Genomic DNA, 16,647 nt, shown 5'->3' on the forward strand with positions numbered 1-16,647 from the left:
AAGGAACAAGCACCGAACTGTCAATGTAAATGTTTCTTCATGTGGCCGCGAGCCAGCCAACTAGGCTCATTAAAAAATTTATTATATTCTCATTTTAAAAATTGTCATTTATTGGCATGGAGATATTAACTGGTCGTTTCACTGAAGCGTCAATTAGGCGTTTCAGGAGAAGTCAGTATATGGCTAATATTCACATGCAAATTTACGTCACATTCACATGCGACAGGACAGTTTTACTGTCCGAGCGAAATTCAAGCGGTTAAGAATATTTTCTATCGCCTGCTTTTTATGGATTTCGTCCAGCAGCCACAACTTTCTTCAGCAACCAGTCGCGCCCTGACCTCGAGCCCGTGTTAATGGGCTCTTATTGTCCAGCGAACATCGCCGAACAGCAGCCAACCTGGGCTACTACAGCCAACGGCAGCAGTTTCAACCTGCCGCCTCCCATCCGCATCTAGTTCAATGAACACTTCATCGGCTTGGTTGGATGAAATGACTATCGATAACAATATAATGTTGAATGTTCCGCTGTATCACCACACAAACTCCTCGGTGTAAGAAATGAGGACAAATATTTTGAGAAGCAGTTCCACGCAAGCAAAAATACAAGCACAAAAAATACTCCTACTACCTTTAACATACGCTTCGCATTGTTCTCTTATTGACGTTGATTGAGCTCCTTAAAGTTAAAAAGGAGTCACGTCTCCGTTTATCTACTGCGTGCTGATCCGGAAGTAATGGTCGCTGAGGACTCTGCTTCTGGTTAAGAGCTCAGGCTGCAAGTCCCGCATGATACAACCCACTACGGAAGATATCGCAGGGGGCTTCTCATACCGCTACTACGTACAGGAAATCTCCTGTAGACTGCCTCGGCCGTTGATACTCTACGCAGATTGAGGATCTTCTCCCTTCTAACCAGACGTTTCAACCAAACTCTTGTGACCGTTTTGTATTTGAAGCCTACAATATACAACACATCCGTAAAAAGTGGGGAAGGCCAACCTCAGCTGGTGGCCTAGAGTACTTCTAGCATATGTTTCGCACTGCCTCCCATTAAAAACTCCATTTGCCATTCTCCGTGTAGCCAAAACCTAACTGGTTCAAGTAATATTTCCTTCAATTTCGTTTGAGTAAGAGCGAGAAGGTAAGTGCACAGTGAAATCAGAGCAGGTCAGGTTTTTGCTAAAGTGGTTGCCACACTACGAAAAGAGGAGCAGATATGAAAGGATTGGCTGGTGGAAGCCGCACTAGTGCTAGGACATGTGTTAGGGTGTCTGCTTCATTCTGATCAATATTCTTAACGTAAGCAAGCAGCGATGAAGGCTATAGTGTGTTAAACATTTCGAGACAATTATTCGCTAGGCACGCTTGTCCTATATACGTTAGTTTTTCTGCGTTCTTGTGTGTCTGTTTACATTGTGGCGCGTAATTTTCTCGATTTCTTAGCTTATTCTTGCATTCAATACGCCTGAATAACTTTCAGTATTGTATTAGCAATTTCTTAATTAGTAGCCGCTGCAATGGCACGTTTTTAGCAGCCCTACAACATTGGCGGGTCTACCTCTACAACACAGTAAACAAGCAGACCATAGTCGCTCTGTTGCACTGGCTACTAATTCCTTTTAACACCTGTGGGAGATCGTGTCAAACATTAGACGACGCGGCGTTTCACCGAAGGTTCCACCGTTATCTCTAGCGATCGTCCCCTCCACCTCACTCAAAAAGTAAGCTATCCTCTCCCTTGCCTCCGGGACGCCGAAGGCATTTTTGAAGCGAAGGCTAACCTAGACTAGTAGAAGGGAGTTTTGCCGTGCCTGTCATAGGCCTCAACTGCACATGCGCTGACTCGTGACGCCACGTGTCTCATTATGCAGCCTCACTGCGAATGCGGGAACCGTTCGCCAGTCCCTTCCGCTGCGCCGAGTCTCCATCGCTTCTGACGCCGTGTGCACAGCAGAACACATAAGCCTGCACAGCTGAACTGCGCAGCTGAACACATACGCCTGATCGTGTGCGCATGCAAGTCAGATGAGCCATGGATGAAGAAGTTGAGGATGAGCGCAAGTATAGTCCGCTCCATCTTTGGAGACTGCGAGAAGCGGCGTCAGACGATCCGGAAATCAATCATTATTTGGCGTCAGTACGCCCGACAGCCCACAAATGAAACACGTAAGGCTAAGCGTGTGTCTGAGGCGCTGGAAAAACGAGAAGAACGTCTCGCCAAGAGGCGGCGTCAGGACACAGACGGAGACACGCCGAGCGGAGCTTTCGCTGCGTATACCCTGGCCAACCTGGCTAAGGCCCCCCGCTGAATTTTGTGAGCAGATATCACCCCTGCAGCCGCGCACCGAGCAGAGGAGATGACGGGCACTCGCTATTTTCTTGCCCGGCCGGTACTCAATGACTGGTAATGCAGGGAGTTAAACTACTATACCTCTCTGCCTTAAAATAAGCGAAGATAATCGGTGAACAAATGAGCAGGTTTCATGATCTACAGGGGTCATTTGGCATTTCATTGCGATAGCAGTACTGTGCCAGCTTTCGGCCCGTCACGTCGTCTCGGGACGGGCCACGTTTCACCTTGAACCGCCGCGAAGAAGAAGAAGAAGAACGCTCGGTCACCGGCAGCTAATGCTTTCGCTCCACGTTCGGATCAGCAGTATTGAACCCTTCTCATTTATATGTGGACTAGTAGCTTACGCTCTCGCTTTATACTCTTAAAGAATGAGCTTAAGTGTCCCCAATAATGTAGCACCTTACACTGATAGGACGTGATAGGGGAATAATGTAGCAGGCAAAAAAAGCTTCCTCCGTTGCTATCCCAATTCAATAAGGGTATGCATTAGTAATGAACGGTAAAACGCCGTCCCGGTCCTAATGATCTGCAGCGATGTACACCCTTGCGCAAAAGTAGAGAGACCACGTGTTTTGAGAATACTGCACATCAGCTTTTTCCGAAGGTGTACCGGTGATTTCTAAGTCATGCATAGGGTAGCCTAACTAATATACTTGTCATCTTGCTCAAGCATATTTGTCAAGTGCATCTTTTTGTACCGAAAAATAATAATTCAAACAGGTGGCGTAGTCTCTCTACTTTTGCGCAGGGGTGTACATAGCCAACATTGTGATAAGCGTCCGATTAGTGCCATCTACCACACCTTTCGTTTGGGGATGATATGGTATGGAGTGGCGAAAACTTTTTCGACAATCCCCGCTGTGAATTGGCGTCCAAGATCACTAATGATGACTGAAGGGGGGGCGTGCCGAAGAATAACGAATCGAAGTAAGAAATTTGATACTTCAGACGCAGTAGCGGATGGTATATCGGCTGTCTCACAATAGCGGGTTAAACAATCTACTCACACAAGAATCCAGCGGTTTCCTTTCGAGGACCATGGGAAAGGTCCAAGAAGGTCAATGCCAACTTGCTCAAACGGGGCTTTTGGAGGAGTGACTGGCCACAGTTTTTCATGTGGACTTGAAGTCGACAGCTTAAAGCGTTGGCATTGCACACACCTGGGTACATATCGCTCGATCGTTGAACGCATTTTTGGCCAGTAAACCCGCTGCTGTGTGCGGTGGAATGTTCGGGCCACTCCTAAGTGACCAGACGTGGAGTCATCATGCATTATTTCTAAATCTGTGACGCGTAGGCTTTCTGGAACGACAAGAAGCATGCGTTCTCCCCCAGAGGCGAAGTTCTTTTTGTAAAGCACTCCTTCGCGAATGCTAAATGTGTTCTTCATAGGATCGTTGGCAGAATCAAACAGAGAGGTTAATGTTCGGTCTTTGTGTTGCTCAGTTCTGAAAACTCGGAGATCGGGCAATGTTTTCGAAAGTGGAGCCAAATATTCATCGAAATTGTCTGCTTCATCAGTCGTTTGAAGCCGCAAACACGAAAGACAATCAGCATCTGAGTGTTTATGCCCGCTTTTATGCACCACAGTAAAATTGAACTCTTGTAGGTGTAAAGCCCATCGAGCGAGCCGCCCACATGGGTCACGAAGACTAACGAGCCAGCATGGTGAATGGTGGTCGGTCACGACGGTGAAAGTATTCCCGTACAGATAGGAGCAGAAGCGCTGTATAGCGAAAACAACGGCGAGACATTCTTGCTCAGTAACCATGTAATTTCTTTCGCTCTTACTCAATGAGCGGCTGGCATATGCTATGACGTGCTGATCACGGCCACGGCGTTGTATAAGTACAGCGCCAATACCGATACCACTTGCGTCAGAGTGTACTTCAATTGGAGCTGGTGGGCAGAAGTGGCGTAGGATGGGGCCCGAGGTCAAAAGAAATTTGAGATGACAGAAAGCTGCGTCACACTCGTTGGTCCAATTGAATGGTGCATCTTTATACAGCAGACACGTCAGTGGGTAAGCGATATCTGCAAACCTTGGTATAAAGCGTCGAAAGTACGAGCATAGACCTAAAAAGCTCTGCAGCTCTTCTACTGATTGGGGCACCTTAAAACTTCTGACAGCTTCAATTTTCTTTGGATCGGGTCGAACACCTTCTCTGTCAACTAAATGACCAAGAACAATTGTTTCACGATCCCGAAACTGACACTTCTTTGAATTCAGTATAAGTCCAGCTCGTTCCATGCAATCAAGCTCGATATTCAGACGACAGTTGTTCACCCCCCCCCCCCCCCCCGAAATGTTTTGCTAAAAATTACAACGTCGCCCAAATAGCATAAACAAATTTGCCACATTAGTCCACGCAGGATTGTATCAATTAACCGCTCGAATGTCGCAGGTGCATTACATAATCCAAAAGGCATAGCATTAAATTCATAAAGACCGTCTGATGTTACGAATGCCGTTTTTTCTTTATCTGCAGTGGACACCTTTCTTCGTTACTGTATTTAGACGCTGGTAGTCAACACAAAACCTCCATGTGCCACTTTCTTCCTAACAAGTATGACTGGAGCTGCCCAAGAACTAGAAGATTCTTGAATAATTACGCGCTTTAGCATATCTTGCACTTGATCATCGATTACCTTACGTTCAGCTGCTGAGACTCGCTAGGGCTTTTGGCGTATCGGAGATGCGGACCCAAGGGTGATCGTGTGATGAATACGACTGGTAGGCAGCGGTGTTGAGTCGTCTTTGGCAAAGTCGAACACTGTCACGTGCTTCAGAAGCAGTTCCCTTAGAATGCGATGATCGGATGTTGAAAGAGACGTATTAATTATTGCCTGAACTTCGGTCTCCAAAACTGATTGCACTTGCTGCTCTGTGACAGAGCTGTTTAACGCCGCGACGGAACCTGAGATGCCTTTCTCGAAACGGACGAGTTTTAAGCCTCGAGGCAACACAGCTGGCTCTTCAAAGTGGTTGGCTGTCCACAGCTCAGTGCGGCCTCCAGTCTCAGGAACGACGCAACGATGCACGAGGATATTCTTCTTAGAGCAGGTGAGTGTTGGTTCTACTAAAGCTTCAAACGATTCACGTTGATTGCGGATAGAGAAACCCTGCACGAATAATGTTGATAAAGCTGGTGCAATTGTGTCTTCTTCCACCGCAAATGCTCCAAACTTAAGTGTCGAATCATCCACAAGAGCCGAAAGTAGTGATGAATTCAAATTAATCTCTCCCGCACGACAGTCTAAAGTTGCGCCACACTCTTGCAGAAAATCAATCCCCAGAATCACATTGACCGAGGCAGTACTGCGAATTCTGTTCTAAACTTTGGACCGCCAATACGAATATCTGAAGCACACACACCTACTGGAACCAAAGGTTCACCACCGACACCACGGAATAACACTGCACGGTCACCACTAAACATTATTTTCCTACCCAAACGGTTCTTAAAACTCAAACTCATAACAGATACTGTAGCTCCAGTGTCCACAAGAGCCATTTTTCTCACGCCATCAATAAACACTTCCAATTTGTTATTTAGCATAAACACGGGTAGAGGTATTAACGTCATTGACTCGCCTGCGGCCTCACCTCCATCGGCCGCGCCTCCTAGTTTACCGGAGGCGGGGGCGAAAAACGACGTTGCGGGGAGGTGACCGTCGCTGGTGCTGGGGTGGCGGCGTCCCTCTGCGATCAGATGCAGGTGATGAACTCCACAAGTGTGTCGGATGGTATGTGTCCCAAGCGGGCATAGTCGGAGATCGCTGCTGTTTGGTGTGCAGTCGTCCGTGATTGCTCGCCTGGGGTCGGTAGTCTTGAGCAGGGAAGCGGCGTAGGCAATATCTAGCGATGTGCCCTGCAATGCCACAACTGTAACAGACAGGTTGAGGGCGCCAGCGATCAGCATAAGAGTCCTGACTCAAAAAGTCGCGACGTTGGTTGTAGCCAGGCTCTCGCTGCGGACGAACCACGTCTCTAGGGTAGGCGGACCTCCTTCCTGTTGGCTGATGGACATAACTTTGGGCAGAGTTGTTACGATCGTTCATATCCGAAGAGCCTCTATGTTGTGCCCACGGAGTGGAAAGGGCGGCGACATTTGCCTGCGGTGCACTAATGGGCCGCAGATATTCTTCACGGCAGATGGTGTCGCTGGACCTGGACAGTTCCTCACGCACAATTTCCCTATCATATCAGTCATTGGAAGTGGAGAGCATACTTCAACACTGGCTACAGAGGTTACATTGGCCAGTCTTCCGAATTTAGGGGTGGTTCGTCGCAGCTTGAGAGCTTCAAATATTATAACGTCGGCGGTGGTGTTCAGGCTCTCTTTTCTAATCAGGAAATTGTAAACACCTTCCGCTATTCCTTTTATAACACGGCCAACTTTATCTTCGTGCATGCTGGAATTCACAAGCTAGATTTAAAATAGCCTAGATGTATGCAGTGCAAGTTTCTCCAGGTACCTGCGCCCGGTGAAGTAATGTCTGTTCTGCACGCTTCTTCTTGGCAGGTTCGTCCCAAAATTTTTCTTTATCTCACTTGTAAAGGTAGCCTATGTAATTAGTGAATCCTTATGATTGTCGAATCAGTCGGAGGCAGTTGCAGCAAAGAACACCACATTAGCCAGTTTAGTAGCCGCGTTCCAGTGATTGTATTTGTTCCCCCTTTCATAGTGTTTGACCCACTCGTCAACGTCTTCCTCAGGTTTTCCAAAAGATGTCCGGGGCTCTCGGCAGTGTGGCCAGTTGTTCGTGTCGATAGTCCCTGCTGCTCGCTATTGCCGTCTTCCCTCATCTTCAATGGCACCGGCGGCAAGCCAGCGAGTCTACGGCTCCTTCGATGGATAGAAGGCTCCGTGGTCGATACCCCAAGCACCTCTCACCACAACTGTTACGTGCTTAGTACGCACACGGGGTTTTATTTACAGAGGGATTGATGGAAGTAGGACCGCGACTACAAACGTCCTTCTGACCCTCGTTGTTCTTCTTCCTCTACCGATCGTCCGACCGGTCATCTTCTTCTACCGCCGATGTGCTATGATGCGTGACAATATTTCTTTCTCTAATTTGCTGCTTTTATTACGCATGTCACTCACATAATCCCCGTGGTTACTTTCTTTTTTATATAGCACAGCTGTTGGTATTCTACTACAAGAGGGAGCAGGTTGTTTTTGCACTGACAGTTTCCTGTCACTCTGGCTGCTCTATTTGCGGCTGAATCGTAAGAGCTGCCCGCGCCCGTAATTGGACGCTGCCACGGGTAAAATGAAGGGGTTCCAAAAGAAAACAACCGATGCAGAAAATATCAGTCAGGGTCCTGAAACCGCGGTAAGTATACTACGCAATTTTGCTCTAACTAGTGTGTGCCCGGCCAACACGGAATATAAGGAATGGAAAGCGAGGTAAACGCTTTTTAAAGGCATCATTGCGAGAGTTACATTTTTCTTCTTGCGCGGTTCCAGAGGGACGTCCGAAGCAAAACCAAACAAAAAGGTTTTTTACAGTTCTATAGGCAGAAGGGTTTAGTTAAATTTTACTTAATGAAAAGCAACTGTTGTTATACATAAACGTCGTTGCAGGCCCATCAAAATCAAATTTGTTTATAACTGAACCTCTATTATTTCTGTCAAATTTTGGCAATAAGGTCGTGGACTTAAAATTTTTCTTCCGTCGCCTAAAGTAGAGAAGAAATGTTGGTGTCAAATAAAGGCAGGCTACAGACGCTGCTTTCGGCGCTCCAGATTATTTACGATGCGAAGTAAGCTGTACCCAGACAAAATGCAAATAATTTAGCGCATTCAAATCAGAATTTATGAGCAACAATATGGCAGAGTTCTCGCTGTCTAAGAAGCTCCAGACGTTTGACTCTAGTACTGCTGAAACCGTGTCTCCTTGAGCATAAAATTATTTGTGAAAATATAGGCGCACATGTTTTTTATGGTATAAATGCAATGAATTCTAAACGCACGCAATTCTCTGTAAAATTGAGAGCAGGAAGGTATTTAGCGACACTCATCGAATATCTTAGCATGGCGATGAGTCAAAACAACAAAATAGTTTTATTCGACTGATAAGACTATATACCCCGAGTTTGCCAAACTTTTCTGCGCCCCTCAACGGAAAGACAGCATGATTTTAATGTCGGTGAAAGCTCCATATATAATCATGGGCATCGTGAACTGGCTGCCTCATAGGAATGAATATTCAACGATAGTTGCGGTGAATGGATCCCACAGAAAGCTATTGACAAACACTCCTTCTAGTAAAGGTGTTTCTCCTTGTCTTGCGCAGAAACAATGCACTGATAGTGCTATGTGTTCCCCGTTTTCGAGTTCACACAAAAGAGAAAAATATGTGCAAAACTGGATGATAGTAAAAACGAAAGCGTGACCGATGAGGTGGTAATACAAAGTATACTTCCCAGCAGTAAGAGTGTTCTTATTTTGTTCTTGGTGTTTAAACAGAAATATATCCGACGGCGCATAGAAAGACTGGTCTTTTCGCACGCCCTTATAGTATATGTTTTCCTGCTGCGACTATATGTCCATGACTTTCAACAGCCCTATGCAGGAAAAATTTACGTGGTTGATGAAAATTGCATCAATAAGGGGAGAAAGTTCTTCCCATAGAACGTTGATTTTTATACAGTGTACGTGCTTTTGGGGAGGGAGAGCTGGGTGCTGCTCCAAGGGTGCTGTTAAGACTATGATATCCCAGATTCGGCGTGGGCGCAAAACTTTGTTAAAATTGCGCCTGCTTTATATCGTCTGATCAAGGCATTACGTGGTGGTACCTGCACTATATCTGGTGTATATATTTGGTGTAGCTTTATCGATGCTTTCATATATAGCCATATATAACTCTATTTGCTTACCCGGCAAACATCTATCTCAGATGTCGGGGCTGGGGCATAATGTCCCCCCAAAAACCTTTCTGGGCATTACCTGTGATTAGTTTGCAACGTATAGGATTCACAGACTAGTTGTGATGTGTACTGAAACTAAACACCGCTAAAGGCAATGGAAGAGTGGCAGGACACGAGAAAAGCGTAACGCTGTAAAATATTGCGAAACAGAGTCTGAAAGTGAATAAACGCACACCGTTTGAATATATCAAATATTCCGTGGAATTTTCTTGGGTGAAACGTACAGTTCGGATCTTGAGCCATATACGGAAGCTACACCTAGACCTCCTCTCATATCAGTCATATTTGGAATGTGTGTTATAAACAATAAGCTGTGTAGCCTGGCTGTGCACATTTAATGCCATAGAGTGAGTCTCCGTTCAGGAGGAAATTAGGCGTTGTAGGGGGTGGCGCTGTCGGCTTCGATGTTACCGGTGTTGTAAGTGAAAAATCCCAAGCATGAATCTGGCAGCCTACAGTTGGCATGTGACAAATCCAGGTTCTTATCACTCACGGTTTTTGTGATCTCACGAGGCCGCATAATATTGCACGCACTGCCACCTCAGAGACATGTATTGCGTATAAGGATCAGATGTGAATCAATGCTTCCAAGACCCATGGGCCATGATTTAAAGGCATTACTCCTCGGCACCGTGGTCACGTCCGTATGGCTTGGTTAATCTGAACCGTAGCAGACGATGTTCGCCTACTCCCTTACTACGAGCTGCAAAACCTTGAATCGCACTTTTTAACTGATACTTCCATTTTAAAAGGATGATCATTCACCCTTATGACTGCGAATACAGAGGGCAGGTTACGCATGCTTCCATAAAGCCTTCTGGCATCAAAAGGATCAGCAACGTTTGACGCCCTCTTAAACTTTAAAAACTGCATCATGCTCGAGATGAAGAACAAGGAGATTATGCAAGTTACTGAGCCTGAACAACCAACTGCGCTGATTCGAGAACAGTTAAAAGTCAGATCCGCAATGTAATGTGCACTGAGAAGACCTACAATCTGGAGAAACCTCTTGGAGCGATACTTTTCTTTGGCGGAAGACAGTAAAAATAATTACTTGTCAATCCTTCAACAATCGCACAGGATGTTGTTCATCAATGCCCCATTTCGAGCACAAGGACTGATTCACACCATCAAGTATCTGAGGTAGTCCAACAAAGGATCTTTGGCTTTTTCTATGAGTGTTAAGGATTGTGTTGCTAGGTCATTCTGGAGGAGTTGCGGGCTGAATTGAAAGAAAGCATTCAATTTTAAGGGTTCGTTAACTTTCAGAATTTTTGAAGAATTAATTAAGGAGATGTCAACAAAGGAGAAGATCTACTGGAACATCAAGTGATCAAGAAATTAGTAAAACATATCCGGGCCTCAATGGAGCTGTAGGGAGAACAGTAGCTTGTGACTTTGCTGAAACTGCAAGCGTCATGCAGCTTTGGATAAACAAGAGATTAGATGGGCAATATATAAAAAGATTGAGAAATAGTTAAGCTCCTCCTTTAAATGCATAGAGTAAATGCTGTAATGGCTCATGGTTTGGTTTGGTGGGTTTAACATCCCGTGAGCCGCCGTGAGGCTAGGAGAGACGCCGTAGTGGAGGACTCCGGAAATTTCGACCACCTGGTGTTCTTTAACGTGCATTGACATCGCACAGCACACGGGCGCCTTGCTTTTCGCCCCCACAGACGGGATTTGATCGCGCGCGTCTTTCGGAACAGTAGTCGAGCGCCGTAACCACTGCGCCACCCCGACGGTGCCCGACTATGGCTCCCCTGCGAATTCTGCTTCGCGTGCAGGCAATGTACTACGCCCTTCATTACTAATTCCTTTACTTGTATCTGCCTCCCAAACGCCCTCATTTGCATAGAGTAATATATTAGAACATTATGTAAAAGACTGCCCGATATGGATGTAAAGCCGTGTGTTAACTAAGCGGAAGCAATGTTCCTGCATCGCCTGGAATCAACCTGACTGAGTCAGGATCCAAGGCTTTCGATAGAGTTTTCTATTTCCATTTCTCGCTCCCATCTAAAAAAGCAAACCGATTAGTCAGCTCCTGAAAAGCCGGCCATGTTATGTTATCACAAAACCTCTAGCTAGCGAAAAATTTCGTGTCATGCCAAACCGGTTTTTATCGGCCGTGTATTATCCAAGATAAACCTAACACCGGATGTGACCAGGCCTGTATGTAGTTTAAAGAGGATCATACCCAACCTGTTTACCGCTCGCTCGACCCTGACAAACCAGTCCTGTTGGAGTATCGGTACCGACAGGCATACATGGCAGTAATTGAATTACAGTAAATTTAATTACTTTTTTTCAGTAATTTGTAATGTAATGAATTACGTTTTCGGATTGGTAATTTAGTAATGTAATGAATTACTTATGGCAGTAATTTCGCTGCAAAAGTAATTAATTCCTTTCGAAATTACTTTTACTTAAATGCACCACTATTGCTTCAATAGACAACAAAGTAGAGTGCTGCGAAAGCAGGAACAACGTGCCACAAGCCGAAGCCAGCGTAACGGATCGGCAAAACAAGACAAAACTGAGCAAAACAGTGCGCCTGAGACCTCCTGTGTAGCAGTTCACTGTGCAGTTATCCCATGGCAACCTTTCTCCAAGCAGCAAGAAACAAGGCGTCAAGGGAATGCCGAAGGGACAGATGGTGCAAGAAGGCCGGAGTTGAAAACTTGTTGGAAGCGCGGCGTGTTGCGTCGGCTAGGGCACAGTGGTGCCTGGTTACACTCGTCACCACTGGGCGAGGGAGGGTTGGGGTGGGGTAGACAGGCAGAAGGGTCCATGCCGTGAGCCGCCGTGAGGTGAGCATTACTGAGCGCAAGGTGCCGAGGACAATTCTTGGGACTACTGAAGCAATAAATAGCCTAGCTTCTTCGGGACCTTCAAATGGCGGCGGACCCAGCAAGACGCTATAGGTTCGCCGCTCATTTCACTACCGTTCAACCTGCTTCTACTTTTGCTGTTATTTTTTTGCGATTGTCTTATTTTTTCAACGTCAAGTGCTGTAGGAAAGAGGGAAGGAATAGTTCTCTGGGACGGAATTTGGCGGGAAGACGAAAGAATGTGCGTGCTTCGTGTCTGGAGAACTAGTTGTTGTTTTGTTTACTAGCTTTACGTAGTTTTTGCATGGATGAAAACTAGAAAGTAATTTAAAAGTAATTGAATTACTCAGTTGAAGTAACTGCAATGTAATTTTATTACGTTTACGAGCAGTAATAAGTAATGTAATTTAATTAGTTTTCTGCGATTATCGGCAAAGTAATTAGTAATGTAATTTAATTCCTTTTCAAAAGTAATTTTGCCATGTATGCCGACAGGCCATATCTGGTATGCAGGCGGAACCGGACAGACCATGTCCGATATGGATCTCAATTTGGCCGGATCGGTCCGGTATATAGCTAATACCGGACAGACCATTTCCAGTATGCATCTCACACCGAGAATCCCGGTCTAGTATGTATCTGAAACATGATAGACTAGTCCGCTTTGCGCTCATATACTGGAAAGAACAAGTCCGGTTTACTGCAACCACCCAAATTCGTCATTTATGGAACTGATATCCGAGAGATAATTTCCGCTTCTTAAGTTAAGACCTACCGATCGATGAAGCTCAATCAGAATAACCATGCCGGAGCATGCCAGCGCTCTAAATAAACTTGACACCACACACAACATATGTTACAGCTTTTCTGTGTATATGTGTACGCGTTGTTTCACAAATACCTCGAAGACATGAAGCCATCGAAGTGTACGCTAGCATGTGCATACCGCATCGCATCGCTTTTGCGCCTGCAATGTTTGCTGCAGCTCTTCTGATCCTACAGTGTATCTTCGTACCTACAACCGAATAGGAGCCTTCAATGCGAAAATGCAAGGAAGACCGTAGCGTTTCGCTAGCGACACAAAACTGTGTTCGAGCATAACTGAAACACATCGCTAACAATCCCAATATGCAGAGACAGCCGCATATCGATTTACGCTTTCTCGAGTGTTTACACATGCCAAAGGCGTAGTCGGAAGTGTATCATTGGCATCGTTTCACCGCTGGCAGCATATGTGAAGCTAAAACATGCTATATGACAAGCATTATTGCTCCGGATATTTCTGTATTAGCAAAACATACATGCGTTCGAACACCATGCTCATGGTCTTCATGGACAAAACGTGCAATGAGAATGAGATATTGCTGGTGGTCATTCACTGCAACTGTCTGGGTTCCAAGATAAGGCAAGCATAGCAAAGGGCTGCAAAAACTAAGCGGCAGAAGAAATTAGGCACTTTTCAGAGATCAGGACAAGGTTATTTGGAGAGACATCTAAAAAAGGTACTGGTCCTGCAGGGAGGGGTAGTAAGGCTAATTATGACGGTGATCAAGCAGATCAGTGAGACTCTTGCTAAAACAGCTTCCTATATACTTGAATACTTCTTCATACAAAGGCAAGGCACAAAACAGAGCACCGCGAATATCCTGAGCGATCGAATCCCTGTCTTTTATGTTCTCAGTGTCTCCATTTGCAATTTTTTTTGTAGGCAATTGTCAAGATCTTTTTCGGCAACGTATGGAAGGAAATCTCGAAACTGTAAAGTTGAGGTCTTGGAGACGTGTCTATCTATTGAAAATGACAAAAACGATTGCCTTGGAAGGTCCATTTTGAGTTTTTCAATTGCGCGCCTTTTTTCGAAAGTTCCACCTTATGGACATAACAGCCTTCGAGAAACAGCTATGTGCTGTCAATCCACTCTGCCCATTCTACGTTGACAGTGAGTGATCACCACTGCGTGCATATGTAATGCAATCGCAAAATCGTCGACCTATTTCATTTAAGAAAGCTTAGATGATCAGGGGACTTGTCTTTGGGCAACAAGGTACCGCTCCATCACAGCGACATCCGTTCAAGAACGCTTTAGAACAATAACGTCGGAAAAGGAGCTTAGTCGGCTGTCCTTTGGTGCATATGTCAAACCGGCTGAATGTCGCTGTAGTGAAGTGATCTTCGTCTTCTGGCCCCCTGAAGCTTCGGAGGTCTGGCGGTGATCAGAACAAAGAAAAATGAAAAGGACTCTGAGACAAAATATCTCGTAAGCGCAGTTATTTGCATAGTTATAAGATTATCGGGGACGAAGAAGTTCGTTTAACGACTAAGTAAATATTCTATCCCAGAAAGACCTGAGAGCATAATATATTAATCAATTTCGCTGCTGCTGTTTAAATCCTAGAGAAGCAGCGGTAACGGAGTCTGGTGTCTGTACTGGTTACTGTCTTATGACCAAGCGACATGAATCGAACCTAGGATCTTTTTTACCCATCAGCAGATAATCACTTTCCTGAGCGAATTTCTTCTAATTACTTAGCGTTATAAACCGAAAGCGCTCAAAACCGAGTGTGAACTTTGCTTTTACAGTACCTTCGGCTGCGATTCAATTCGGCCATCTCAGTCACCACCTGCGTAATCTACGTTCTGCTCACGGTAAGGAAATGAAAGCATAACCTGCAGTATAATTACGGTGGTGCAAATTATATTTCTGTCTCTTTAACAACACTGCCATTAACACTGCTGCCTTCAAGGAACTGGCTTTAATTTTCTCACCCAGAACGTAGGTGGCCTGGAGTTACACAATAGAGGATAAATTGTTTTATTTTGTACTGATATTTATCTTTCATGTTAGATGTTTTTCGTCGAAAATTAAACTGGGTAATTGAAAAAAATTCCACAAGGAGACTTGTAATTTACAAATAAGAAATTTTGAAGTATAAAGCAAGTCCTAACATTTTAGTGTCAGACAACTGGGCTACGCGTCAGTGAGGACCGAATGTGTGTGTGTGTGTGTGTGTGTGTGTGTGTGTGTGTGTGTGTGTGTGTGTGTGTGTGTGTGTGTGTGTGTGTGTGTGTGTGTGTGTGTGTGTGTGTGTGTGTGTGTGTGTGTGTGTGTGTGTGTGTGTGTGTGCGTGCGTGCGTGCGTGCGTGCGTGTGTGTGTGTGTGTGTGTGCGTGTGTGCGTGCGTGCGTGCGTGCGTGCGTGCGTGCGTGTGTGTGTGTGTGTGTGTGTGTGTGTGTGTGTGTGTGTGTGTGTGTGTGTGTGTGTGTGTGTGTGTGTGTGTGTGTGTGTGTGTGTGTGTGTGTGTGTGTGTGTGTGTGTGTGTGTGTGTGTGTGTGTGTTTGTGTGTGTGTGTCATTTTCTTATAAATAAGAGCTATATATATTCTAGGATATTTATCCATCTGCATGCCGTGTTGAGTTATAACTGCATATGTTCCCATAAAGACATGATCGCGCAGCACCTGCGCAAATGCAATCAGTTATTCTTTTATATCATCTCTCAGCTAAAATTGAACCATTTGCATAAATGTAACTCACTGTTCTAGCGAGCTGCAAGGAAAAGCCAAATTCTCAATAGCATTTGTTTTTGGATAGGTAAAAATTGCAATAGAATCTGAAACGTACATTTAGGGAACCGGAAAAGCATTGCAAGGGAACCGAAATTTATTCGGTAATGATCAGACAGCACTCAAAAATTATGCTACGTACCTATTACATAGATAGACATGTTTATTCACCGACTGCAAACAATTTTTGGTAAAGGAGTGGGTAAATAAAGGCACGTACTAAATAGTCTACAGAAGTTTAGTTAGTACAATGCAGGGTTAGATGTGGGCAATAATTAAATTCTAATACATGAAAAAAGCATCATAAGGCAAACATATAGAATAATTGTCAAAGTTTGTCAACAGAATATGCTGAAAATTAAATCTAAACGAATGTGCATGTTAATTATGTTGTAGGTAACATATATGTTGCAAAAAGGAGACGCATTTTGTACATCTGTGCAGGTAGAGAGGTGCGCATCCGTATATAACAAGATGCATATACAATAGTATATAGTCTGATATAGTCAATAAAACATATCACAAAAGGATTGCATGACATATAGTTTATTTAAAAACAGCTAAGTGTGAGTATTACATCTTCCATTGCTGTTTTGCAAGCATAGCAGCACTTCATGGACAGCATTCAGCATATCGTGAAAGCCTTGCTTCAGGCAGTCTGATAACAGCCATAAAAAATGAAACTATGCAGTTTTAATCAAAACACTGTTTGCTCAAAAAGGCATCCAAAAAGCTTATGTTAAAAACATAGTTAGGACAATTAAATACATCCAGTACACAGATATGCAAGGTGACCATTCCAGCAAAAAGATGGTTCTTGTTAGTTCAACAATATCATCCTTAACTCAAACTTAAGACTTTAAAAAGTTTGCCTGTGCTAATATTGTCTGGAGGTCTAAGGTACTTATATTGACGGAGCTCTGTATCCTTTCCATATTGATTCAGGCTTTGGTCG

General features: G+C 44.7%; 1 protein-coding gene across 2 annotated transcripts in view; it reads left to right on the top strand.

Moving 5' to 3' along the window:
* Window positions 1-14,290: 14,290 nt before the first annotated feature.
* Window positions 14,291-16,647, top strand: part of LOC146208026 (sodium-coupled monocarboxylate transporter 2-like) — a 76,419-nt gene continuing 74,062 nt past the window's right edge. The window contains exons 1-2 of one of the 2 annotated variants that reach the window (XM_084591708.1): window positions 14,291-14,387; window positions 14,711-14,776. The gene's annotated coding sequence lies outside the window, so the exon portion shown is untranslated. Of the gene's footprint in view, window positions 14,388-14,529; window positions 14,777-16,647 lie in introns of those variants that run through there. The other variant, XM_084591707.1, reaches the window with a different exon arrangement.

The sequence above is a fragment of the Amblyomma maculatum genome, chromosome 1 (genome assembly GCF_055883805.1).
Source record: "Amblyomma maculatum isolate TAMU_Amacu chromosome 1, ASM5588380v1, whole genome shotgun sequence".
In the NCBI taxonomy this organism is placed as follows: domain Eukaryota; kingdom Metazoa; phylum Arthropoda; class Arachnida; order Ixodida; family Ixodidae; genus Amblyomma; species Amblyomma maculatum.